This window comes from Octodon degus, unplaced genomic scaffold (assembly GCF_000260255.1).
Source record: "Octodon degus isolate 3935 unplaced genomic scaffold, OctDeg1.0 scaffold00140, whole genome shotgun sequence".
Classification (NCBI taxonomy): domain Eukaryota; kingdom Metazoa; phylum Chordata; class Mammalia; order Rodentia; family Octodontidae; genus Octodon; species Octodon degus.
Genome location: NW_004524716.1, coordinates 6,670,605 through 6,678,289, shown reverse-complemented (window position 1 = coordinate 6,678,289; position 7,685 = coordinate 6,670,605). Strand labels below are relative to the sequence as shown.

The following is a 7,685-nucleotide window of genomic DNA, read 5'->3' as shown; positions in this document are numbered from 1 at the left end:
TATATTCCAGTATTTTACACGTGGTAATGAAGTAGTACTTATTACAGTTAATTGTTTAGTTGTACTTCTAACATTTGTTACCTTTTTCTTGCCCAGTTATCGAATGTTAAATTAGTATTTCCTCTGATAAATGTAGTGCAGAGATAAGCAGACTTTTTCTTTAAGGAACCAGATAATAAGCAATTTAGGCTTTTGGAGCATTATGTTCTCTGATGCAAAAATAATTGACTTTCCGTATCCTCGGGTTGTACATCCATGAGCTCAATCCACAGGTGATCAAAAGATACTCAGAGGTTACATGTGTAATGAACACATGCAAAAAAAATTTGTCCTTCCCTAAATAGAACAGTATAATAACTTTATATTGAATTAGTATTGTAAATAATATAGAGATGATTTAAAGTACATGGGAAGATGTATATAGTGTATATGCAATTATAGTACAATTTTATAGTTTAAGGAACTTGAGTATCTATAGATTTTGATATCTGGAATGTACAGAAGTATTCTTAGAACTGACCCCTCATTTATACCATGGGACACCTGAACATTGTGTCTGATCAACTTATCTCTATGTACAGTCTTTCAAAGTATACCATCCTTGAGAAGATTGGAAAGGTAAAAAGAGAAGGTATCAGAATGGAGAATTCTTTCAGTGAGATACAGAATTTTATACTATCAGAAGTTGAATGTTCATTACCATGTACTATGCAACTGACTTTTTTTTTTTTTGCAACTGACTTTTTTAGAAAGTTACATATTAATCATGTTTTCTGTATCTGTTTTCGTTCCTCAGAGTGCTGTGCTCACTTCCTTGGGTTTTGTTGCTTAACACAGGGCTCTATGCATGCTAGGCAGGTGTTCACCTACTGAGCAACACCCCTTAGCTACACTTGTGGATTTAAAAGTATTTATTATATCTGTAAATATTTGGAGATAACCATCAGTCTGTGTTCCTAATGTAGAAAGATTTTTCCTCCAGGATTTCGCAATGTAACTAAACTTTTAATGGATTTTACATAGTAGGCTCAGTTGTGCAGGAAAAACTTTTGTCATGTAATCCTTTACATGGTTTTAAAATACAAAAACAATAAAATTGGTGTTTATCTACTTCACAGAGTATCAAAATGTGTTTTAGGAGAGAAATATAAAATAGTTTTAAGGAGAGAAAAATAAAGAAGTTTGTATTGTGGTTCAGATCATAAAGAACTCAAGAGTGACTTAAAATTTAAACATAGTATGATGGTTATTCTTGTCCTGTATATTTGTCAGAAAATCTTAACCAAAGTAAGAAACTTCCTGATGCTGTGTTGGGAGTGCAAAGCACAAGGGATTTCCATAAAAAGGCATGGGACTTGCTTGGAAGAGCAGAGTGGTTTTCTAAGTTGGCAGTGATGAGTGAGAACTAACTCCCTTTTAAAAGAAAATATTAGCTGCAATTATTATTTTTGATAATTTATGGATATGTTTTCTCATATGAGCTACCTTATTCGTATTGTTTGCAAATGTGCGTACATGTATACATTTATAACCCAAGGCATTTGTTAGGTACAAAGAAAATAATTTTCTGCACATTACAGTATATGAAAAATGGCTTTGGAATGTGAGTTATCTTAGCATTCAATTTAAAGAACAAGGGCCAAGTACTTTGTTGTTACAAAACACCCCAATTAATTTGATGATGTCTGAGCTTTTTTCCCTAATTTCTGTTACCTTAAAAAAAGCCAGAGGCATTTGGGGTATATAAATGAGCTTGCTAAATTAGGATTCCCTTTTGAAAAATGAATACTTTTAAATTAGAGATGTGGTAAAATCACTTACTGTTAAAATAGCAGCAATCCCCAGTATTAAAAGGCTTAGAAAGGAGGTTAAGTTTAGGAGGCTATTTCTGCATAAAATGTATGCTTTTATATTTTAACTCTCAGTATTTTTTATAGAAATGAGGGAACTGCCTAATACAGATGGAAGTGTAAAATGCCTAGGGTCCAGCACAGAGTTCCCCACCTTCCCTTTTTTCTTCCATCTTCGTAGTAAAATGTGGTTGTTTTTCATGGTTCCATTCTTAGCTGTTTCTCTTTTTACTGCATTAAGTTCTCTTTGATGATCTCATTTACTGTGATGGTTTGAGAATTGCTGCCACATACTAGTCCGTTTGTGTCCACTGTGCTTCTGCACTTGTGTCAAGTAGCTAGCAGATTCTGCTGTGTGCTTTATGGTAAGAATCTTAGACTTAATTTTGCTAGTAGTAGTAGTAGTAGTTTTTGGTTTTCAATCTTGTCTTGTATTTCCTGTTTAAATTGCAGATATGCCATAATTCACTCATTTGCTCAAGCCAGATGACTCAAAGGTATTCTCCTTTATAATAATTCTGATCATTTAGAGACTTGCCAATTGTACTTTCAGAAAAGCACCATCCCCCTTCACCCTATGGAGTTTATCATCCATGCAAACTCCAGCAGCAGCCTCCCAACTATTCTTCCTGCCTTTAAGTCTCCTTTGTTCAGTCTGTCTTACATAAAACTCAGTTGGGGCCAGGGAGATGGCTCAGTAGAATAAGCGCTTGCCTGGCAAGCGCCAGGGCCTGAGTTAATCCCTAATTCTGGGGAAAAAAAAAAAAAATGTCAGTTATCTTTTCAGAATTTAAATCTAACCATATTAACTTTTTTCCAAAAACCTAATTTCTTTCTATTTGCTTACCAGGTAAATTGTAAACTGCTGTATTTAACAGGGCACATGTCTTTGCAAGCATAAATCAGTCTTCAAACCCAGTTTCATCTTCTTTTTAAACTCCATGTTCTAGCCACACTAAACTGTATGATATTCTTTGGGTCTTTCGTATTTAATGTGTCAGTGTATTTGCTTAAGCTGTTTCTTCAGAATTGACTTAACTGTCCTGGCCGCTCCTTTGTTCTTCTCTCACTCCCTACTTTTATTTGTGTACTGACTTCATTCATATGATACTGTAACATATTTCTTTCTGTTCTGTAATAATTTACTGAAGATAGAAAATACATTTTTCATTTTTGTTTCCCAGATACCTAGAGCTAGTATTTTGGACATAATTAGTAAATATGTTGTTCAAAATGATCATCTTGGGGCCAGGGAGATGGCTCAGTGGAATAAGCGCTTCCCTGGCAAGCACAAGGGCTTGAGTTCAGTCCCTGGTTCTGCAGAAAAAGAAAAGAAAAAAAAAAAAGATCATTTTTGCCAACATATTTGCTAATAGTAGACTGGTCCTTATTTTATCCCCCCCATTGAATTTTCATAGATGAACTATGTTGACTTATAATCTCCATGTAATAAGACAAACTTATTATAAGTGTACACTTTAATAAGTTTTGATACATGTGTATAAACATGCAATGACTGCTCCAAACAAGATAATTTCTGTCACCTTAAAGAGTATTCTTATGCCCTGTCCTAGTCCTCACCCTGATCAAATACCACTGACTCCAAATAGCTTTCTGCCTCTGTATCTCAGTTTTATCTTTCTTCTATTTCTGTATAGGTGTAATCATGCAATATGCATTCATTCTGTCACGCTTGTTTTGTTGACTGTTTTTGAGATATATTCTTGTTGTATTTATCAACAATTCCTTTTTATTTTTGAGTAGTGTTGTGTTAATTGGACGTACAGTAATTTATCCATTAACATCTTGATGGATACTTCGGTTGCTTCTAGACTGTGGCTGTTATGAACAAAAATAATAGTTGAAATTATTTTTTTCCTTAGCCTTACAAGTTAAGTTACAGCTTGTCAAAAATACTTTTATGCCCTGATTTCCTTTTGGCCCTGTATAGAAGATCTGTTGCTGTGTAACAAGTTAACTAAAATCTTATTATCCTAAAACAATTGTTTGTTGACTCACTGTTTCTGTGGAACCAGTGACTTGGGAATAGCTTGATGTAAGGTTCTGGCTGGAGATCTGACCTGAAGCTTCAACACTTACAGTAAGGCCTGACAAGATTTGTTCACTTGCGTGGTTGACATGTGCATGCTGGCCATTGGTAGGAGGAGTCAGTCTGTCTGTAGGTGGGCCTATGAAGAGCTGGCTTGGTGTATTCGTGACATGGTGATTGAGCTCCCTCAGAGCACATGATCCAAGCGATTAACATAGCACAAGCTACAAAGCCTTTTAGAAACAAGACTCAGAAGTCAGGTCATCACATCTGCCATATTCTGTTGGTTACAGGAACAATCTTAATTTCATTTGGGAGGGAGGTACACGAGGGTATGAATATTGAGAAGGCACTATATGAAGTGTGAATACCAGGAGGACAGGATAATTGGGATTCACCTTAGGAGATGATTAACACTTTTATCAAAAATGAACGAACATATATATGCTTGACTCTACTTCTGGGCTTCATTCAGCTGCATTTCATCAAGTTTTTTTTCTTTCCAATACCAAAATATATGTATTACTACAGTTTTATAGTAAATCTTAAAATCAGTATAATACTTTGTTCTTTTTCAAAACATGTTAACTATTGAGTTTTGTAGTATTAAAAAAATACTGTGTAATTTTCTTAAAATTACGATAAAAGACACATTACCATTAATTCCCCTCAGAATACGCTCCCTTGCTCAGAACACACATCCCATTGTTCTTAGAACTTTTCTCAAGTAGTCCCAGTAATCCTCATTCAGGTATTTAGCTATACTGGTGCGCCTGCCTCTGTGTCTTTAATTGATTCAAAATGTTTGCCTTTTGTGGGGGGGTTGATTTGGGGAATGAACCAGAAGTTACATCCTGTGAATAAGTTAATGAGAACACACCATAATGTCTTTATGAACCTGCCTTTCCCTTTGGGTGGCACTGGGCAGCAGCATTCGCTGTATGCTTGATCACACCTAAAGGCACTCAGAGTTGGTGGCAAGGATGATTGGGTAATTGTGTTAGAGCAAGAGTATTTTGAGGGGGCTTAATGTCATTGTGTCTTTATTATATTTTAATTTTTATCAGTGCGTGTTTACAGTACATAGTTATATTCATCATGGGCAGTTGTACAAATGCATTATACACCTTAACTCTTTCATCCTCTTCCTCCTTCCCTCCTTCCTCCCTCTGTAGTATATGTATTTTAACATCCACCATAGTTTCTGATCACCTCTTATACTTACATTTTCATATCAATGATAAAGTCATTTTACTTCCACAAAAATAAGAAACTTGATTGGGATTGCATTGAATCTGCCTATCAATATGAAGAGAATTAATATTTTAACATAATATAGCATATATCTCTACAGGTCTGTAATTTCAGCCATCATTTGTATTTTTATTTTTATTATTACATTTTTTTGTATCAGGAATTGAATTCATGACCTCACATTTGTCATATCTTTTGTATTTTTAATATATAACTCATATGTATTTTGTTAAATTCTACTGTGGTTAAGTTTCTGTTGGGTGATTTTTTTTTTTTTTTTTTTGCGGAACCAGGGATTGAACTCAGGCCCTTGCGCTTGCCAGCGAAGCGCTTATTTCACTGAGCCATCTCCCCGGCCCTGTTGGATGATTTTGTAAATGGCATTTTTATTTCATTTTTCAGTTCTTTAGCAGTTCATAAATATACAATTGCTTTGTTTATATTAAACTCTTAGCCTGCAATTTTGCTAAATTTTAATAGTCTGGCAATATGTTTGCATATTCCTTGAAATTTGCATTCTATATCATGTCAGTATAATGCAGAACAGCTTTATTTCTTGCTTTTGCATAGACTAGAACCTACTATACCTAGCTTAGTACAATATTAAATACAAGCTGCAAGAGCAGAAAAAACACTTGAAAAGTATCCAACATCCATTCTTGAGAACCTATGTAAACAAATGCTCATGAGAACTTAAGAGTACAAAGAGGACCTGAATCCAGTTTGAGAACAGCCAGTCTCAGTGCCCTCAAGTACCAACTTCCTGGAATAGGTGGTCTTCATATAAGACCACCAATAGCTATATAGAAAAAACAAATAACTTTTTTTTCACTATTCTCTAGGTGAAATTTAGTGTTTCCTTCCATTTTAAATGTAGACAGTAAATTAGTAATATTCCCAGCAAGGCAAATTTAATACAAATAAATGCTACTTTTCCTGTATTTTTAAATTAAAAATTTGTTTCTTAAAAAACAACATATACAGTAATCATAATTTTTTAATCTTGCTTTTGAATTGTTTAATGATTTGTATTTGATGTAATGATGTTTGCCTTTTAATTTTGTAATCCTTCTGTTTATGTTTCTCCTATTCTTTCTCTCTCTCTCTCTCCCTCTCCCTCTCTCTCTCTCCCCTCCTTCCCCCCCTTCCTTCTTCTTTCTCCTCCTTTTCCTCCTCTTGTTCCTCCTCCTCCTCCTTTTGCTTGCTTTTTTTGGTTTTGGAATTCTTTTATTTTGTTTTTGTTTTTTAGACAGGGTCTTATATTTGGTTCAGGCTGGCCTTGAATTTATGGCAGTGCTTCTGCCGCAGCCTTTGGAGTGCTGGGATTATAGGCCTGGCCACCATGCCCACTGCTTTGCGTTTTTCTTGCTTTCTTTTGAGCTACAAGTATGTGTGGGTTACAGTGTTTTGACACATGCATACATTAGCTTTTTTAACACAAGCTAATTAATATATTCATCACCTTGCTGACCTACCAGAGGTTTTGTTTATCTCTGTTTTATTATCCATGCTTGCTTTTTTAGTTTTCACATTTGTTTTAGTGGTTTTTGTCATACTTAAAATATGAATCTTTAACACAGGACAAGTTTCAAATACTGTACTATTTCAGATGTAATCTAAAAACCTTCAACAATATATTTCCATTCCTTTCTCTTATAATATTGTTATAATATATTTTAGCTCTATAACATGTAAACTCTGTGGTATGTTAATGGGTAAGATTTAAAAAGACCTTTTAGATTTACTGTCATTCACTCTTAAGTTTGTGCTGGTAGACTTTTCACCTAGTTGAAAAAAGGGGAGTCTGAAAAAAAAGCTTTACTTTCATTTCTGGAAGACATTTATTGTAGCTAGCTTTCTGTATTGATTTTTTTCCTGTTGTGTAAAGATATTCCTGTTTTCCTGTCTTATGTTGCTTTTCAAGAAGTCCAGGAAACCTACCTATTTCTTCCCTCTCAATTTTCCGTTCTTTCTTTCCCTTCCTTCCTCGCTCCCTCCTTTTCTATTGCCATTTATGGGTGTGCTGGGGTCAGACCCCCAGACAGCCCCACACAGTTATTCAGGGACTGGCACACTGTGTGTCACAGTACCAGATAGGTTTCTGGAACACGTTTTTAAGTTTGTAAAGGTATATTCCGCATTTCACTATCCCATGTTTCTCCTCAGCGTGAGCAGAGATGTGAGTTGTGTGTTTCATTCTAGACTCCTTATCCTTGCACCCAACTGGTGCTGCAGGAGGTGAACTCCTCACCTTGGAGTAGTACTTCCTAGCCCCTTGCCCTGCAGCACTGCGCTTCCTGCTCAGGCAGGGAGTTCTGTAGCCTAGGGACACATACTTTAGCCACGATGACAGTTTCCTCTTTTTCTTATCTTTGTTAAAGGAATGAATTTCAAAGAATTGGCAGCAGTCGTGTACTTTTTCTTCTTTACCTTTGTTCCTAATTAAACTTTGTTCCTACCTAGACTTCTTTTTTCTTTTTCTTTTTCTTTTCCCATAATTTTATTGCGAAATAGCAATGAGACAGTTTCAA

The 7,685-nt window shown here is 35.2% G+C and overlaps 1 protein-coding gene across 3 annotated transcripts in view; it reads left to right on the top strand.

Annotated features, from left to right (window-relative positions):
* Rap1a (RAP1A, member of RAS oncogene family) overlaps positions 1-7,685 on the top strand; it is an 80,050-nt gene that overhangs the window by 49,315 nt on the left and 23,050 nt on the right. The window contains exons 1-2 of one of the 3 annotated variants that reach the window (XM_023701757.1): positions 837-907; positions 2,092-2,215. The exons of the other annotated variants lie outside the window; for them this stretch is intronic. The gene's annotated coding sequence lies outside the window, so the exon portion shown is untranslated. Of the gene's footprint in view, positions 1-836; positions 908-2,091; positions 2,216-7,685 lie in introns of those variants that run through there. 3 annotated transcript variants of the gene reach the window in all.